General features: G+C 39.0%; 1 protein-coding gene and 1 non-coding gene across 2 annotated transcripts in view; one reads left to right on the forward strand and one right to left on the reverse strand.

Moving 5' to 3' along the window:
• LOC126175025 (dnaJ homolog subfamily C member 16) overlaps positions 1-19,809 on the reverse strand; it is a 163,180-nt gene that overhangs the window by 138,885 nt on the left and 4,486 nt on the right. The gene's annotated exons all lie outside the window — the stretch shown is intronic.
• Positions 16,678-16,876, forward strand: LOC126178487 (U2 spliceosomal RNA). Its single transcript, XR_007536382.1, has one exon. It is a non-coding gene; the product is annotated as a U2 spliceosomal RNA (small nuclear RNA).

Below are 19,809 nucleotides of genomic sequence, written 5' to 3' on the forward strand. Positions count from 1 at the left end.
ATCAGCTCTGGAGTTTTTATTTCTGCGTTGGACTATTCCCTAGGACCAGAACTACGTAGTCGAATAACAATTTTTGTGGACGATCTATTAATTGCCTCTAAAACTTGGGAGGAACATGTACAACTTATTAGGAGGATTTTTGCTGTGTTCAAACAAACTGGTATAACTGCAAATCTAAAAAAATCCCAATTTTCTCTACAGAGAATTAAATTATTAGGACATATGATTAATGCAAAAGGAATTCTTCCAACAGATGCGAAGATTAGTGCGATAAAAAATTTTCCAACTCCAAGAAACAGAAGACAACTGAAAGGCTTTATAGGCTTGGCTTCATTTTTTCGTCGATTTATTAAAACTCAAGCAATGAACTCTGAAGCACTAAACCGGCTCCTGAGGAAAATGCACCATGGCAATGGTCTAATGATTGTGAAAAGGCTTTTTGTGAAATTAAGGATCAACTGATAAATGCTCCGTTATTATACCACCCTGATATGAATGTTGGATTCTGTTTAGCCACTGATTCATCAGATGTCGGATTAGGATCTTGTTTATTTCAAATTAGGTACATCGATGGTGTAAAAACCTTTTGTCCAATTGCATTTGCTAGCAGAGTTTTATCCACCTGTGAAAGAGCATATACCACTACGGAATTAGAAGCTTTAGCAGTTATTTGGTCTTTGAAAAGGTTTAATTATTATGTATATGGCTCAAGGATAGCCGTTTATTGTGACCACCAATCACTAGCCTTTTTACAAACTTGTAAGTTGCTGCATCCTCGCTTGTCCAGGTGGATGCTGGCGCTGCAAGAATATCAGTTTCAAATTATTCATGTAGCCGGAAAAGAAAATATTATAGCTGACGCGTTGTCAAGATCTCCAGAAGGAATAACACCTGAACTGGATGTAAATAATAAGGCAGAATTTCCAGTGCTTCTTCTTCAAGAAAATAATTACAAGTTATATTATATTCATTTATGTCAGACAATGGTTCAGCTTCAGAAGAAGGATCGACGATGGAATGCTATAATACGACAATTCAATCAACAAAATCCTATGGTCAATTAGGAATACTACCGGCTTGTGAATAATATTTTATTTTTTAAATCTGGGAAGGCTGAGAATCCAAAGTGGTGTGTCTGCATACCCGAAGAATATGAAGAACGATTAATTTGGTTTACACATTTGACCTGGGGTCATGTTGGTGTTGTAAAGTGTGCTAATAAGATTAGATATTATTGTTACTTCCCAAATATAAGGCGAAAAGTGCACAAAGTCATCCAGAAATGTATTCTCTGTCAAAAGGCTAAGCCGGACAACAAGGGGAAATAAAATTGCGCTTCACTCAATAATACCTGAAGCACCAAGATCACTTATATCATGTGATATTTGTGGACCACTTCCTAGAGCCAGAGGTGGTGTTAAGTACATTATTGGATTCTGTGATGTGTTTACAAAATATGTCAAACTATATCCTATAAAATCAGCAACTGCAAGAGCTGCCGCAGTAAAGTTTGTTAAATGACTACATTCCTCATGCAGGGATTCCAAAATCTATAATCTCCGACAATGCGAAGATATTTACTGGATATTTATGGAGAAAATTAGTATCACAACTAGGAATAAAACAGATATTTACATCTTGCTATCATCCACAAGGGAATTTAATTGAACGAGTTTTTCGAGAACTAAACAGATTCATGAGAACGTACTGTCATGATAAACAAACTACCTGGATAAACTATTTGACCGAGTTTGAGCAGATTTATAATAATTTACCTCATAGTTCTACAAACTTTACCCCGAATGAACTGATGTTCAGAGATAACGGAAGAAACTTTTGGGTAGATAATTTGCCTAAACTCGAGGACACCAAAATGTCATGGGAAGAAAAAATTCGCAATGCTCTCATTAATATTACGGAGAAAGCAAGACAACGAAAGGAAATCCATGACAGAAACATCAAATGGATTCAGACTTTCAACACCGGACAAAAAATTCTTTTAAGAAGACACATCAAGTCATCAAGGTTGAAGAAGACCATCAGAAAATGGAATCTAATTTATACAGGTCCATATATAATAGTTGATATACCGAATCCTGGTGCGTTTTATTAGCATATCCGGATTCTGGAAGAATAAAAGGATTATTTCCCCATGTAGACCTAAAGAGGTACTTTTAAAAAAAAGTGTTTCAAATTAAATGAAAAGTCTGTATGAAGTATTTGGGTGTTAAAAATGAAGTGCGAAGGACAGTATGCCTCAGCTACTGTGATAGGTTAAATGACAGCATGCCAAGCATCTGTGATAGTTCAATGAACAGTAAGCGATTGTTTCTGTGATAGTATAGGAATATTTAGAAAAGTAAGTGGAACTGTAGCTATTGCTGCTGTGAAGACTTACGGTTTATCTGTCTAAACGATGATCACCAAAGAAGCTTGTGCGTGTGAAATAATATACATTCAAGAAGTGTTAATCTCCAGTGAGAATAAGTTTACTGAAACTATATAGTCGAATATGGCGCTTGTGTGTGAAGTTAGTGTTTGTAAACTGACAGTTCACAGGAGAACAAATGAACCACGTTAGGAAATTAGAATCTATTGCTACTGTCCATAGATATAAAGACTCGCTGGGTGGTTTTTTTTTTTTGGCGCGAGCTAAATTCTATTCAAGAGAATTTAATTAACCAGCTTAGTGTGTGTTTATAAAATTAGAGTTAATAAGAAAGTTCTTCATTGAATTTATAATAATGTGTCATTTTCCAGTTGGATTTTGTTTAATGTTATATTGCATTCATGAGAAAATGTGGCATTTGGAGTATAAAAGAGAAAAATTAATTTCAGCTGGAGAGGTCATGCAGCAAGACTTAATCAAACGTTCTCTTTCAGCAAAATTTCATTTTAATCATGTATGAGTAAGATATAATTTTTTTTTGGAAATTATCTCCAATAATAAAGTTTTTAACATTCTGACATGCTATCCACATTCGTACTTGAAACCAAATTAGGAAAGATTCAGATCTACTTCCACCTGGAAAAGCCAACGAAAAATAAATAAATAAATAAATAATTAAAACCAGGATTAGAACCTTTCGGCTTACTCAAGAAGATGGATGAAATTATCCATGTTTTCAAAATTGTTTTCCGATCTGGAGTTGTGATATTGTGCAACTACAGTATCGATTAAGACACCTAGGTGTGGAAAGTATAAGACGAATGGATTTTCCCATTCCTCAGATGGAAGATCGGATGGATCAGGTTCATATTTGAGTTCAAAATGAATCTGGAGAAATTCAACTAACCATTCTCTTCCAGGAATCTTTAATAGTTGACCATTCCTCAGACGAATTTCGATTGTTTCATGCCACAATCCTGAGTACCTGTTCCTGGGGTTCCTTCTGGTCTCTCAAATCCGTTACGTCTCCTGTGCGGCATGCCAATGCGCCGCCTGTCCTCCGTGCCGTGTCCCATGTTCCTGTTCGATCACTTTCACCGCAGTTCAGCAAGACATCAATGAAGAAAATTTTTCAGAAGATTGTAAAAAAATTTGCATGTGTAAAGATTTTTTTTCTTTTTTTTTTGGCTATGAGGCAGATTTTATCTTTCCTATGGATTCTAGATAACTCTCAAATTTCTAAATTATTCTGTCTTTCCTATCATCTGTGATACCTAGTTGGGGTCTAAGCCTCCAGCTTTTCCGGGGTTTCCCTGTGAAGGCCAGTTCCTGAATAGGTAGACCTGATTAACAACTATATAAGTCCATCTTCCCTGGTTGTGTACGTGGGATGCGGTTATGCCCCAGTACACGTGAAAGCAACAACTAGGTATCTAGTAACGAAGATACAAAATCTCTTTCAATTCTTGTAATCAAAAAATTCTTACTAACTTCTTAAAATTTATAGTAACGTATGTTCCACAAATTCTAACGAGTTAGCTAAGCCAATAGTTAGCTCGCAAAGTGGATACATATCAACTTTGCTCGCTGCGAGGGGCGATGTAATGTCTCTTGCAGCGGTCTCTCCACGATATTTCCAGAAATTTTATAAATTATATAACTCAGTACATATCTCGAAATATCTCTTCTCATCTTACCGATTATCAATGCAAAGTAGTTTCAAGCCCAATTATTCCTTGGAGCATCCATTTACTCCATGGAAGAGCTTCTCTGCTATCTATGTTTTCTCTTATGAAAAGAATAGAGTCTTCTTGCCGATTAGTCGTGAAAGAAGGATGTATATGTATGTATTGTTGAGCTAGTCGCCATCTTGATGAGATTCTGTATGAGAAGGAATTTAATACATGAACTAAACTAAAGTAAGTGTGCTCGCGTATTATTTAACGGATTATTATTATTGACAGTGTCTGCTCACTACGCTGTGTTGCACGGGATCAGTGGGGAACGTCTGATTTACACTGGACGAACCTGCCGTTTTGTATGCTCAAGATATCCAGTTACTTCAAATAAATAGGCTAACACGGTCTTACCAGCAGATCTCCGGTCTTCCCCATGTGATCACTGAAAGTTAATAATTATTACAAATGTTTCCAGGAGATCGACTGACAATTTTCGTCGCACCGAGCCTTCGAAATTGCTTCACTGCCTTATAGAATTTAAGTTCAGCTTAATTTAATCAGGATAGAACAGTATTGAACTGTGTGATTGTGATAAGCCTGCTTTGTCAATGAAAATTCCCTTAATATACGCATGTTTTTACTATCCTGATCAGTGAAGCTAAATCAGGCCGGTGTGAGAGAGGTTTTTAAATTTTAGATCCCATACAAAAAATATATTAAAACTGGTATGCCACCCAGATCGGACTCGCATTCGGGAGGATGAAGGTTCAAACACCGTGTCCGGCCATTCTGATTTAGGTTTTCTGTGATTTCCCTAATCGTTTCAGGCAAATGTTGGTATGGTCCCTTTGAATGGGCATGGCTGACTTCCTTCCCCCTCCCTACCAAATCCATGGGACCAATGATATCGCAGTTTGGTTCCCTCGCCCAAATCAACCAACCAAACTGGTACTTCGCTGCACTCTGATTCTTGTTGACCACCCTGTCACTGACCATCACCCAAGGTAGGCACACACCTTTGATGTCAGTTATGGTGAAGCATACAGTTTGAGTATCGTTCATCCTTGTAGTGTATTCTGCAGCTCTAGGTGAGCTTGCAGCATGGACATTGCTGCCGTTCATCAGCTGTGGTGCATAGTCTCTCTGTCAGCCACTGACATCTTGTTGGCATCACCGGGTGACACTGCCTATGCACACAGTTGTCAAAGCAGTCATGCTGGTGGTGGCTTGCTCACTTTCTGCGGCCTGCTGTGTCATCCCAAGGCCAACAGCGCCCACTCCAGCAGCAATAATACCTCTGTACCTAACATGGCTGAAAGTCTAGTCCATCCAGGGACGCCTCACTAGCAGTCCACCACTTGATTCCAATAATCACCACCACCACCACCACCACCACCACCACCACTGTCAACCCATTTGCAGATAAAGGAAGCAGTGCTTCATCCTGAAAAGCCATTTCCTCTGTCTCTGTTGTGATAACAACCTAGTGTCAACAATCTGGTGTCAGAAGTGTCTACTGCAACATCAGCTGCTGCCATTTGTCAAGAGGACACTACAGCTGCAAAGCAATCATCAGCTCTGGATGTGGTTTGAACAGTAGGTGTTTGGTGAACGGGCTTCATTTTTTTTGGTGTGTTTTTTGTGTTGCTCTTGTGTACGGTAATGGTGGATTGGACTGAAGTGCACACGAAATTGCAGGTGCTGTTTGAGAAACATGCAACTTATCGCAGTTTACAGGGAATTGTAGAGAGTACACTTTGCGGCCAGATACATCTAAATATTGTAATTTGGTGGGGTGACTAATTGCTGTTTATGAAGGCAGTACAAGCTATGTGTGGGACTTGCTGACATCATGGGCATTATGCTCAGAGCCTAGTGTGACTACGATCTTTTGTTAGAATTTATGTTATTTTCCTTGTACACCTGCCCAAGGGTTTTTGGTGGCCTTGCTTTGTTGTCATGTAGTGTACTTTAATTTTTTTTTTAAATAGAGTTTGCGCAAATGCCACGAACACAAATAATGATGATACAGGAAGCAGCTGAAACTTTGTTGAAACAGGTGGTTTCAGTACCACAGAAGAATTACATGCTACAAGGCAGGTAGATACTTTAACAGCAGATAATTAGTGCAAACAAGGTGAACTAGCTGCGACGGTAGATGCAAAAACATAATTTAATGTACCCGTTCCCTCTGTGGATCCCAGCGTGGCAAGTCTTGATGCTCCTTTTTACGTGTAAACCAACAGAGGATGTGTCACCCTTTATTCACAATCTGTATCCTTCTGCTACTCTGGGTAATTGGTCGGAAAAATGTATGTTTGCCCAAGAACATGTTACAGTTTGTGGGTGCAGCAAAGACATACATCATGTGTCACGAATAAGGTGTGCACGTTTGAACAACTGAAGAAAGGATTTTATCAGCATTATCGCAAGCAGAATAGTGCTAGATTCTTCAGGATGCAACTGAATGGGATGTCCCAGAAATAAAACGTATTGGTGCAAGCATTCTTAGGTAGGAACAAGGAAATCAATGCACAAACATATGAGTTAATACAGAATGAGGAGATGGATAAACCTATTCTGCAAGAGGAAGAACAGAGAGTGCTAGACATATTTTTGAGAGGACTTCCACTTGATATAGTATGGTATGGATGGAGAATGCAAAGGGTCTGGCTGCTGCCATTAAGGTTGCTATGGAACTACAGGAAATAGACATAGTGACTAAGGTGCCAGATAAACTGAGTGTTTTTTCCTCTGATGTGAAGTGTTAAAGGTGTGGACTGAGTTGCTTCCAAACGTAGCTCTACATTCAGAAACAATGCCACTGATCACAATGCTAAATGCAGGTGGTGGAGCAATGGGTGTGAAACTGCTAACATAGAAAGCAATGAGGATGGTATGAGGCTAAGGGCTTGTTAAACATCAACAGCAATTCCTCAGCTGACATGGCTTTCCCAGTGAAGCATTAAGCTATGAAGGCATATGCAGAGACAGAGTGCTGCTTGGTGGGCATTGTGAACAGAATGGAACATAGTTTTTCAGCATTCACTTTGGCTCATGTGTCAGTAACTAGTATGGACCTCCTGAGTAGAAAGACACTGAATTATTGAAGATATAGGTTATGTGGAGTAGAGGATAATGATGTGACATTTTTGGGATCAACTCTGCTCAATTTCTTCATTGGAGCAAGACATTATAGGAAATATATGGAAGTACAGCCCTGTGTTGTGGGGATACTGAACAATCCTAGGACTAAATTTTCTGAATAAGCATCATGGAAGAACTGATCTTTTGCAGCAAACTATCGAGCTCGGTGACAGACTGTTCCTGCTTGGAACAATAACCAAAACGGTCCATCAATCATGAAGGTCGAGTCGAGTAAACTGTAGACACATTCACTAAAACTCAATTCGGATGACAAAGTGCCGAGAGGTACAGGGAAGCTACTCTGACTGTGTGTGGGTACTGCTATGGAGCTGTTGGAATGGGATAATTTGCATAATTTTGTATGTGTAAGAGTTGCATATAAATACAGGTAGTAGGTGGGGATTACATGGTTCCAGTGGATGTGGATAATTTTGTCTCTGACTAAGTGGAGCTGCTAAAGGGATTATTGATTGCCTACTTGGACATACTAGACGAGGACGATTTATACAGGTCAAGTGAAGACCTTTGCCACAAGCATGCCATAGATGCATCTGCATTGTGCAAGAAACTACAGCATTTATAAGTGCAGTCCCCTAGAACTTGGAACTACTTAAACTTAACTAACCTAAGGACATAACACACACCCATGCCCGAGGCAGGATTCGAACCTGCGACCGTAGCAGCCGCGCGGTTCCGGACTGAAGCGACTAGAACCTCTCGGCCACTGCGGCCGCCTGGAGAGTACAGGTCAGTGTCAATGCTTCTCAATGACAGATTTAAAGAGTGGATGTCACCAGTTGGAAGTGGTTCACTCTTCCACGGGGACACTACCAGCATCAATGCCCGCTGTTTGGAATCATGAATATGCTGGCAATGTTCCAGAGGTTATTGAATGGAGTGCTATGGGGATTAAAAGCAAGTCTGTGTACGGTCTATTTAGATGATATTATTATGTTTTCTTAAGACCTAGAGGAGCATCCACTGCAACTGAAGAGAGTGTTTAAGAGGTTACGTTTTATTTTAAGTAGTCAAAAGTGTCATTTCACTTCCACAGAGGTGACTATTTAGGTCAAGTGATTAGCCAAGATGGCAGTGGTATGTTCTGTCTGTGATTTTCTTACCACCACAAACAACAAAACAACTTCAATCATCTGTAAGACAATGCAATTAATATAAAAAATCTGTCAAGAGACTTGCTAAGATTGCTAAACCATTAACTCGTTTGTTAAAAAGAGGTGAGGAATTCCAGTGGACAATTGATTGCCACACTACATTCAAGAAACTGAAAAATGCACTAACTATTAACATGGTATTAATACTTGCAAATTATGGGAAAGAATTCATCCCATCCTGTGACTCACGCAACCAGGTGATTGGATGCATTCCTAGTTGGGATATAAATGGCAAGGAACACCCAGAAGCATGTGCATCATAGCAGTTGAATAAGGACAAATAAAATCACTCAACCACAGAGAAAGAGATGTTGAGTGTCATATATGGTATTACTTATTTCCATTGTTATATGTATGGTAGCAAATTCAAAATGATAACAGACAATGCAGCATTAAAGTGGTTATTAGGACTGAATGATTCTTCCAGCAGCTTAACTTGCTAGGCATTAAGGTTGAGTGAATTTGATTATGAGTTAGTACACAAACCTGGAAGAAGCAGCAATGCCGACTGCTTGAGCAGATAGACTGGAGTTGTAAGAGTGCTTGGTAGAAGCCTTGCAGAGTGGCAAAAGGAGCAGACTGCCAGCTATTTGTAAATAGCATGAGGGGCTGCTGTGTAGGCTGACAAAGTATGGCCCTTATGTTGTGGTGTACCCACAGCACTGTGGGACAAAGTGTTCAGAGAAGTACACAAACATGTGTCCCGGCTGCAGCACAAATTTTAATTCATTTTGTCTGCTTCGATCATTATCGTAGATAATAAAAAGAGACTTAAATGTCTCAGGGAAACATTTAATTATAAGATCTATTAGAACACAAACAAGTGTTAGCAGGTCACTGAGGGCACAAAACAACTTTTTGTCAAACAGCTGAGCAATTACTGGTGGAGGACAGAGAGACAGGACGCTGATCAGCATGTGAGGAACTGCATACCACGTGCACAATGTGCTGATCTCAACCATCATCACACACAGTGCAGACATTATATGAGGCATTCATGACATTTGAAATGGCGAGAATGGACATTTTCGGTCATTTCAACCTAATACTGGCAGGTAACTGCATCATATTAACCGTCATAGACCACTTTTCATGTTATGTTGCGATGGCTGCAATCTCAAATCAACAAGCAAATACAGTGGCTCAGGCAATGGTAAACAACTGGTTATTGAAGTTTGGTGTTCTGACACAATAATTACAGATTAGTACACTAACTTCACGTCCAAGCTGATTAAGCAGTTGTGCCATATATTGCAAATGTGGATGCTAAGAACTAGTGACTTCCACCCTCAATCAAATGTAAGTCTGCAAAATATTAAGCTATTACGTGAACTGAAATTACAACAATTGTGATGTTGCAGCTGCATACAATTTTGAAATACATGATAGCAGTGTGCTTTCACCATATGAGGCGATACATAGTTCTAAGATGCAGTCACCTTTTGAAGTGACTAAGCTGTAAGTTGGGAAAAACAGGGAGTCTGTGAAGATGTTTGTGAAGGTGTTATAGGTTGTGTGGAAATGTGTGACAAAACTGAATACAAAAGCATTCAAGCAGCTGGCAAGAGCAAGTGGGATGACGTGTTGACAAACTACCTACGAACAGAATTGATCAACGGATTAAGCTGGCAAATCCCTTCACACCGAAGGGTAAAATGAAAAAAATTCCTTTTACAGTATCAAAGGTCATATCAAGTCATAGAAATTACATCACTCATGAAATTAAGTTACAGCAAAAAAGGGGTGTATTATCGCTGAGCAAATGTTTCAATATGTGTGGCAGTATCACAATAGGCAGCAGAATAGCATTACAACCTTCAGTGCCTCAGTTTATAGTACTGTTGTGGTTCTGATTTTGCTTTGTGTAACCTGCATTTACCTCAAGACGAAGACAGTCCACTCCTTTTATAGCAAATATCTTATTTGTTTAATGTCAAGTTAGATGAATGGCTTTAAATGCAACAAAATACCTTGAAGTGAGTAAGAAAGGTCTGACCTACACATTTGAACCAAGAAAAGGAAAATCTTGGGCCCAATTAGAGAGAATCGTGACATACAGCCAGCGACATAAAAGGAACTGCACTTGCACAAGGTAAAGGTGACAGATATCATGCGGAAACATCTGCTTTCAGTGGTTACATAACACATATGAATCCTAACAGACTGACTTGTCAGTGAGCTTTTTAATGTCGCCAATTAGTGGCTACTGATTAGTCTTCAGTTTTGAGATCTTTAGTTCCACTATTGTTAATGGTTTGAAAGTTAATTTTTCATTATTCAATTGGCATGGACGTTATGACAAAATTTACCAGTCATTTGTTGGTAGGTGCTATGGGTGACAGTATGGATGCTACAATTGAATTTCTTCAGTTGTATGACCTCATGGTGGAATGTTTACAGTGTCAGCAGTGAGCAGAATTTATGAAATTGAAAAAAATCTCTGCTTCTCAAACCTGGGCAGTGTTTTCAGGAATGTTTATTTTGGCTTTTTAGCTTCTGTGTTTTTTTTTTTTTTACTTAGCTGACCTTGAGTGGTAAGTATATTTTCCTGTATTTTTTATGTTTATCAAAAGAAGTTAGTGTGTTTCCTTGTGTTCATAATTTTCTTTGATAAGTGGAAATCAAAATTTATGTTGGAGTACTTTTGTGTGTGTGTGGTTTGTGTTGGTAGCAAAAATTCATGTTCAGTTGTTTATAGTAGTATGTATCATGGAGTGTGTTGTATGTATTTTGGTCTTGTTCAGTGTTCCTTTTTTTTCTTCTTTTATCTCACTCTCTCTAAAATACTTAGTTCTGCTTGTCTGAGCTGTTGGTACAATGGAATTTGTTTGAGCTATATAGGTCAGATGAAATTTGCAACAGCAGGTTTTTGAGCTGTTGTGGGATCCTGGTACTGCTGCCTTTCTTTCCAGCAAAATTTGTGGTACTGGGTTTTAACATTGAATGGGTGTTCCTGGTATTGCCGTCTTCATTTGACTTATATAGCCCAAGCAAAATTTACAGTACCAGGTTTTCATGTTGTGTGTGGGCTGTTGATATCGCTGTCTTTGTTTGAGCTTTATAGGTAAAGTGAAACCCTAAATTACTAACGGTGAATTTTTTTGGCAGGGTGGATTATCGATGATTTCATGTACATTACTTTTGGCTGAGTATTTGTTTGGAATAGTAATGCAATTTTTACTGTCATGTATTCAGTTTGTCCCAACTAAAACTCCCTACTTCCCACAGCTGTCCTGTTCATTTTATATTATTGGACGAGATAAATATTTCGTGCATTAGTGCATCATCTTGACAACATCACAGATCAAAGCCGTCTGGGAGTATCACAACTTTTGGTACTGCCCTGTACTCATAAAACAATTTTAAAAATACAATACACCAGTCATAAAACTGCATAACAGGTGACTGGGGAAGAGTTAATAGCCCATCACCCTATATATGTATTCAAATGTTCAAATAAATATCACACTCATCTCACTGTCACTTAACACAGAGGGAAGATTTATGGTAAACTGGTAGCTGTCCATAACATGATATTACATACAGCCCGTCAAAATGTGGCGAACAGAAGCTGAGTTCCGGTATTGGTACTGTCAGCTGATTTATATGGTTTGCTGTGCGACAACTGACATTGCCATGACGAAGAATGACATAGCATCTTCAGTTGTTTTTTCTGGTATTATTGATGACTTGTAAACCCACCACAAGTGTCACACACTGATGGCACAGGGCGAATCCACACATCATAGGGAAATGCTGCAGAGAAAGGTGTTCTTTATTTTCTTTCCACTGGGAACGTAGAATGGCTTGCCTTGTAACTATTTACAAAAACAATGAAAGAAATTTTTGTGTACAAATAATTTTGTTCCCTTCTAAATACTCATTTTTAAAATTTATACTTCCTTGTGTGTGTGTGTGTGTGTGTGTGTGTGTGTGTGTGTCTGTGTTCAAACCAATACTGGAAACATTTTTTCCACTCCGGTGTAGGTACTAAAGTACATGGGCTTGGAAAGCATCAACAGCTTCTTGAGGTAGTAAAAATCACTATCCACACATTGGGACAACAAGACATTAATTCCAAACTTTTCTCTGTCTAATAATTAATGGTTTGGTCATACTATCTGAAGCCACCAACTCATAAGCAAACTGTCATCCTTCAACCTAGCACATACAACAGTTTGTGCTACAGATCAGTATCACCACAACCAAAATTTAAAAAAAAGATGACACACACACAGCAGTCTGTTCTCTACCTGTTCATGCATGTATGAAGTCACACACCCCAAAATCGTTGTCACAGGATGAAGCCAACATCCAGTATCAGTAGGTTCAGTTGACTCATTTAGTGCATTGTTATGATGAAGAATGACATGACCTTTTCAGTTGTTCATTCAGGTATCAATGATAACTTATAGCAAACAAACTGTTGTATACTATTCAGCACTCAATGTTCTTTGATCCTCTAAAGCATTGGTTCCCAGCCTGGGGGTTAAACATAATGTTCTGAGGGATAAAAAGAAAAGGTTAACTGTGTTTCAGTCATGAAATAAAGTTATTTGTACAAGATTGATAGTATTATCACTATTTTGTAGGACTGTAATGCTGATTCCAAAAGTTACCAATAAATTCTTCTTCTTTCTTTTTCTTTTTTCAAAATACTAACATTAGTATATGAAACAATGTTCTGGAGGTTATAGCTTGTGAAACAAATGTATGAACATCTTCCTCATGCAGTTTACCCACAGCATGTGAAGTTTGCATTATGCACATGCATTCATGACAGCAAAATTGAGACGTATACATCACGCTCAAATATCTCATGATAGTTCTTACAATAGAACAAAAATTGCTTCATTATTCACTTCATAACAAATAAACAAACTAATTGACAGCACAACATGACAGTAACCACATAATGGCTACCACATTGCTGTAGGTCCTAAACATTATTATTATTATTATTATTATTATTATTCTTTCTTTCTTTCTTTCTTTCTTTCCTCAGACGTTATGTCTGGTCAAAAATGGAAAGTGATGTGGACCTTGATAAAGCGTGACTTCCTTTTAACTGTACGGTATACGTTATATTGCATTTAGGAACTTTCGGGTGATTGAACATGTATCAATAATTACGGATTTCTGTAGTTGTATGTATAAGTTTGGATGTAGCTGTATTGCATTGATGTATTGCTGGATATTGTGTGGTATAACTCCTGTAGTTGATAGTATAATCAGTATAATGTCAACTTTATCCTGATGCCACATTTCCTTGACTACCTCAACTAGTTGGATGTATTTTTCAATTTTTTCTCCTGTTTTCTTTTGTATATTTGTTGTATTGGGTATGGATATTTCGATTAGTTGTGTTAATTTCTTCTTTTTATTGGTGAGTATGATGTCAGGTTTGTTATGTGTTGTTGTTTTATCTGTTATAATGGTTCTGTTCCAGTATAATTTGTATTCATCATTCTCCAGTACATTTTGTGGTGCATACTTGTATGTGGGATCGTGTTGTTTTATAAGTTTATGTTGTAAGGCAAGCTGTTGATGTATTATTTTTGCTACATTGTCATGTCTTCTGGGGTATTCTGTATTTGCTAGTATTGTACACCTGCTTGTGATGTGATCTACTGTTTCTATTTGTTGTTTGCAAAGTCTGCGTTTATCTGCTGTGGTATTGGGATCTTTAATAATATGCTTGCTGTAATATCTGGTGTTTATTGTTTGATCCTGTATTGCAATCATGAATCCTTCCATCTCACTGTATATATTGCCTTTTCTTAACCATGTGTTGGATTATTATTATTATTATTATTATTATTGCTAGTCGTCAGACTCAGAACAATGGAATGGCAAACTGCAGTCTCCCAATTTCTGCCACTTCAGAAGTAAGAAGCCCAGCAATCAAGTGATTTAGAAACGGCAAGCCTAAGTACAGTACACACATTTTAATTTGGATGATTTTAAATTGTGGTGCAGGGATGGGTTGAAGCAAGTATTCCTTGGGAGAGGATTGGCGTACAGGAACCACATGTTGTACTGTGTGTCTACCTATAATATGGACGGTTAGATTTCTTTTCCGAGAAGTAGCTCTAGGTAAAACTCACAATGCACTAAGAACTGCTTCATTATTCTATGAAAAAGCTTGTTACAAATATGTAGACGCAACTGTCTCTCAAACATTTTAATTGGTAGTTTAACACAACACCTAAACCTCAACTACCTTTCATCATTTTAGAAATGAAAGTATTCAAAGACAACTCTTTTTCATTCAGAAGTTTTATTAGATGCTAATGTTAAGGATGGTGGGGAAGGAGGGGTACTAGCTAATATCTCATTACACCCAGGTAAACGGCATTGGAAAGGTTGGGAACCACTGCTGTAAAGCAATGAACGTGACATCCCAATATAACATAAGACAAATAAACCATTTTGTTGGTTTCGGTTCATCTTGGAACACACAAACAGTTGATCGCTGTTTAGTTTCCAGCTTCAACGAATATATTCAGGTTTCGTATCCTGTTACAATGTAGTATATGGGTTCTACATTTCTACAACAGACTTTATTGGGCATTTTACGATATGAATTGACATGAGGCCTCTTTTTGTTTAGGTCAACCTGTGCAGAATCCATCAGTTCGACATATTTTCAGAGCTAATGTACATGCAATCTTCAATATGCTTAAGGATGTCTCTGTCTCACAGGAAGGGAAGTGCTGGTCCTCTTCAATTATGCTGAGCACAGCACTGATATCTTTTGGATCAATGGCTTTTGTTCGATCTTTCCAAAATTCATCTCTGCCGGAAGTATCCTGATAGCAAAATTCTTCAAATCAATCACAAACTATCTTTTCTGAAGGTGATTGATTACCAAAAGGTGAAAAAAGTGATTTGAGACATTGTTATTTGAAGCCGTAACAAATACGATAAAAAAATTCACTGTCAAAAACATTCACAGGAAATTTCCATTTTTTCCCTACACTTTGTTCACACGCACACTTCATATAAACAACTAGGCCCATTTCTGAGCTGGCATATAAACAACTTGGCTCATTTCTGAGCTGCCATTGCTTTAATAACAACAAATGATAAATTGTAGAATCATGGTAATGTCACACCTCAACACTAGTCACAGTCATTAGTAAAATCATAAAAGGTGACCCTCATATCTCAGGAGCCAGAGCAGGTTATAATGAAGTTGGTGCAGACCTTGTACATTGAAGGAGGAGGTTATTAAAGGCAAGTGATATTAAAAGGTAAATGCAACAACCTGGTAAAGCAAATTCAATATTTCACAGCAATATAATTGAATTTAACAGGGAATCAAATGATGTGAAAATCATTTTACTCCACTGCAGAAGATCTTCACAAGAACTATAAAAATTCTAGACTAAAATCAAACAGTGGAAAATCCAGCATGGAATGTAACAAACATAACCCATGCAAAGTAGAGTCCCATTAATCCGAACTAATCGGGACCGGACCTTGTTCGGATTAGCCGGAATTACAGTGACGAGTTTCTAGAATGAAGTATACCAAGCAAAATAGCAGGTCAGCAACTGGAAGCAGTTAATTCCATAAATTATCTGGGAGTACGTATTAGGAGTGATTTAAAATGGAATGATCACATAAAGTTGATCGTCGGTAAAGCAGATGCCAGACTGAGATTCATTGGAAGAATCCTAAGGAAATGCAATCCGAAAACAAAGGAAGTAGGTTACAGTACACTCGTTCGCCCACTTCTTGAATACTGCTAAGCAGTGTGGGATCCGTACCAGATAGGGTTGATAGAAGAGATAGAGAAGATCCAACGGAGAGCAGCGCGCTTCATTACAGGATCATTTAGTAATCGCGAAAGCGTTACAGAGATGATAGATAAACTCCAGTGGAAGACTCTACAGGAGAGACGCTCAGTAGCTCGGTACGGGCTTTTGTTAAAGTTTCAAGAACATACCTTCACCAGAGTCCAGCAGTATATTGCTCCCTCCTACGTATATCTTGCGAAGAGACCATGAGGATAAAATCAGAGAGATTAGAGCCCACACAGAAGCATACAGACAATCCTTCTTTCCACGAACAATACGAGACTGGAATAGAAGGGAGAACCGATAGAGGTACTCAGGGTACCCTCCGCCACACACCGTCAGGTGGCTTGCGGAGTATGGATGTAGATGTAGATGTAGACAAGTAGGTACACCATGGTAACAAATGGGAACAAGTGTGGGAACAATGGCTCACTCTCACTCCCTGCCCTTGTTGTTGTGCATTGTTGAGACCTCGCTACATCTACATGGTTACTCTGCAATTCACACTTGGCTAAGATCAAAGTGTAGTATCTGTTCTTATCAGCGTAATATCTGATACGTCCTGCATCGCAGGACCAGAATATTAAACTCATTTTTGGCTCATGACAGAGTGCTAGGGGCTTGCTCCACCTCTGTCACGGGTTGGCCCGGCATTACAGTACCGCCGGGATCGGCCCACCTAAAATGAATTAAAACACAGCCTGACATAAGAATCTTCTGCAGTGATCAGATATTCTGCTGGTAGCAAAACTTGTCGTAGTTGTCGTGCCTGGCAGAGGGTTCACTGAGCCATTTTGATACTACTTCTCTACCATTCCACTCTCGAATGGTGTGTGGGAAAAAGGAACACCTAAATCTTTACGTTTGAGCTGAGGGGGTTGGGTTGTTTGGGGAAGGAGACCAGACAGTGAGGTCATCGGTCTCATCGGATTAGGAAAAGATGAGGAAGGAAGTCGGCCATACCCTTTCAAAGGAACCATCCCGGTATTTGCCTGGAGCGATTTAGGGAAATCATGGAAAACCTAAATCAGGATGGCCGGACGCGAGATTGAACCGTCGTCCTCCCGAATGCGAGTCCAGTGAGCTAACCACTGTGCCACCTCGCTCGGTGTTTGAGCCGATTTCTCTTATTTTATTATGATGAGCATTTCTCCCTATGTAGGTGGGTGTCAACAAAATATTTTCGCATTCGGAAGAGAAAGCTGGTGATTGAAATTTCGTAAATAGATCTTGCCGCAAAGAAAACTGCCTTTGTTTCATTGACTGCCACCCCAACTCGCGTATCACATCAGTGACACTCTCACCCCTATTGCGCGATAACACGAAACAAGCTGCCTTTCTTTGCACTTTTTCGATGTCCTCTGTCAATCCTACCTGGTAAGGATCCCACACTGTGCAGCAATATTCCAGAAGAGGACGGACAAGTGTAATGTACTCTGTCTCTTTAGTGGGTTTGTCGCATCTTCTAAGTGTTCTGCCAACAAAGCGCAGTCTTTGTTTTGCCTTCCCCACGATATTATCTATGTGGTCTTTCCAATTTAAGTTGCTCGTAATTGTAATTCCTAAGTATTTAGTCAAATTGACAGCCATCAGATTTGCGCAATTTATCGTATACCCAAAATTTATCGGATTTCTTTTAGTACCCATGTAGATGACCTCGCACTTTTCTTTGTTTAGTGCCAATTGCCACTTTTCGCACCATACACAAATTCTCTTTAGATCGTTTTGTAATTGGAATTGATCATATGATGATTTTACTATACGGTAAATTACAGTGTCATCTCGAAACAATCTAAGTGGTCTGCTCAGATTATCACCTAGATCATTTATATGTAAATCAGGAACAGCACAAGGCCTATGACACTACCTTGCAGAACGCCAGATAGCACTTCTGTTCTACTCGATGATTTACCGTCTATGACTACAAATTGTGACCTCTCTGAGAGGAAATCACAAATACAGTCACACAACTGAGATGATACTCCATATGCACGCAATTTGATTAACAGTCACTTGTGAGGAACGGTATCAAAAGCCTTCTGGAAATCTACGAATATGGAATCAATCTGAGATCCCTTGTCAACAGCACTCATTACTTCATGGGAATCAAGAGCTCGCTGTGTTGCACAGCTGCAGTCAGTGCACTGCCAATTGGCTCACAAAGCGCTGGGTTATGTTAAGTTATTGATAGCTGGCAAGCGTAACATTTGTGTTGTATTCGTTCAGGTGTAGTGGTGTGCATATTTTCATCATGAGTAAACGGAAACATACAACGTTAATTCTCAAAGAAAAACTGAATGCTTTGAAGCGGATAGACAATGGTGAGAATGTATCTAAACTTGCAACGGAACTGGGTGTTGCCAAAGCAAGCATTTGTGATTGGAAGAAGAACCGTGTGAAGCTTGAACAGTCTTGTGCAATATCTTCAGGAAAAACACTCGAAATTCGGCAGACTTTGAAACAGTCCCAGTACGATAAAATGGATGAAACTCTTTTCCTTTGGTTTATGCAGGAAAGAGAAAGGGGAACTTCTCTAAGTGGAGCACAGGTTCAGGAGATGGCTGTCTACCTGAACAAGCTAATGAATGGTCATGAGTCTTTTAGTGCGAGCACAGGTTGGCTGGACAGATTCGAAAAACGCCATGGAATAGCTCAGCTAACAATTACTGGAGAGAAGCTTTCTTTTGACCATGATGCAGCAAAGGAATAGTTGGGTAACTTTGAAAAAATGATATGAGGGAGAGAGTATTATCCCCAACAAATTTATAACACTGACGAGACTGGCCTTAATTTTAGGGCATTGAAAACAAAAAGCCTGGCATCAAAAGCAGAAGACCATGCTCCTGGTTTTAAAATGTGCAAAGATCGTGTGACTTTATTAGCATGTAGCAATGCTGCTGGTAATCACAAGCTGCCTTTAATGGTGATTGGCAAATATGCTAGGCCCAGAGCTTTTAAAAACTGCAACATGAAGTCCCTGCCCGTATATTATAGCAACGGATGGATGGTAAGCTGTTCAAAGAATGATTTCACGGCCAGTTTGTTCCCTCTGTTCAACAGTTTTCTAAGGAGAATCATTTGTCTCCCCGCGCAATCCTATTGACTGATAATGCGCCATCTCACCCCAGCACTGAGGAATTATGTAATGGAAAATTAGTGGCGAAGTTTTTGCTGCCGAATGTTACACCACTTCTACAGCTGATGGTCCAGAGCATACTGAAAACATCAAAATTGATTTACAGAAAACAATTTTTAACAATGCTGATCCAAGAAGATAGCATTCCTTTAGTGGACACAATAAAAAAGACCAACGTGAAGGATATTGTTTATTGAGCTGCTGAGGCATGGCAGAATATTTCAGAAAATACTATGAGCAAATCATGGAGAAAACTGCGGACATCTCTTGAATTTCAGGGCAACCTGGTTGAAAATGAAGAGGAAAATCTACTACAAAAGATACAGACACTCCCTGGATCTGAAGAAGCTAGTGAAGGAGACGTAGATGAGTGGATGGCAGCAGATGGGGCATGTGTGGAGAACCTCAATGACGCTGATTTAGATGCTGCTGTGACTCAAGACCAGGAAGAAGTGGACTGCTGTGATGGAAGTGACAATGA

The sequence above is a fragment of the Schistocerca cancellata genome, chromosome 3, assembly GCF_023864275.1.
Source record: "Schistocerca cancellata isolate TAMUIC-IGC-003103 chromosome 3, iqSchCanc2.1, whole genome shotgun sequence".
In the NCBI taxonomy this organism is placed as follows: domain Eukaryota; kingdom Metazoa; phylum Arthropoda; class Insecta; order Orthoptera; family Acrididae; genus Schistocerca; species Schistocerca cancellata.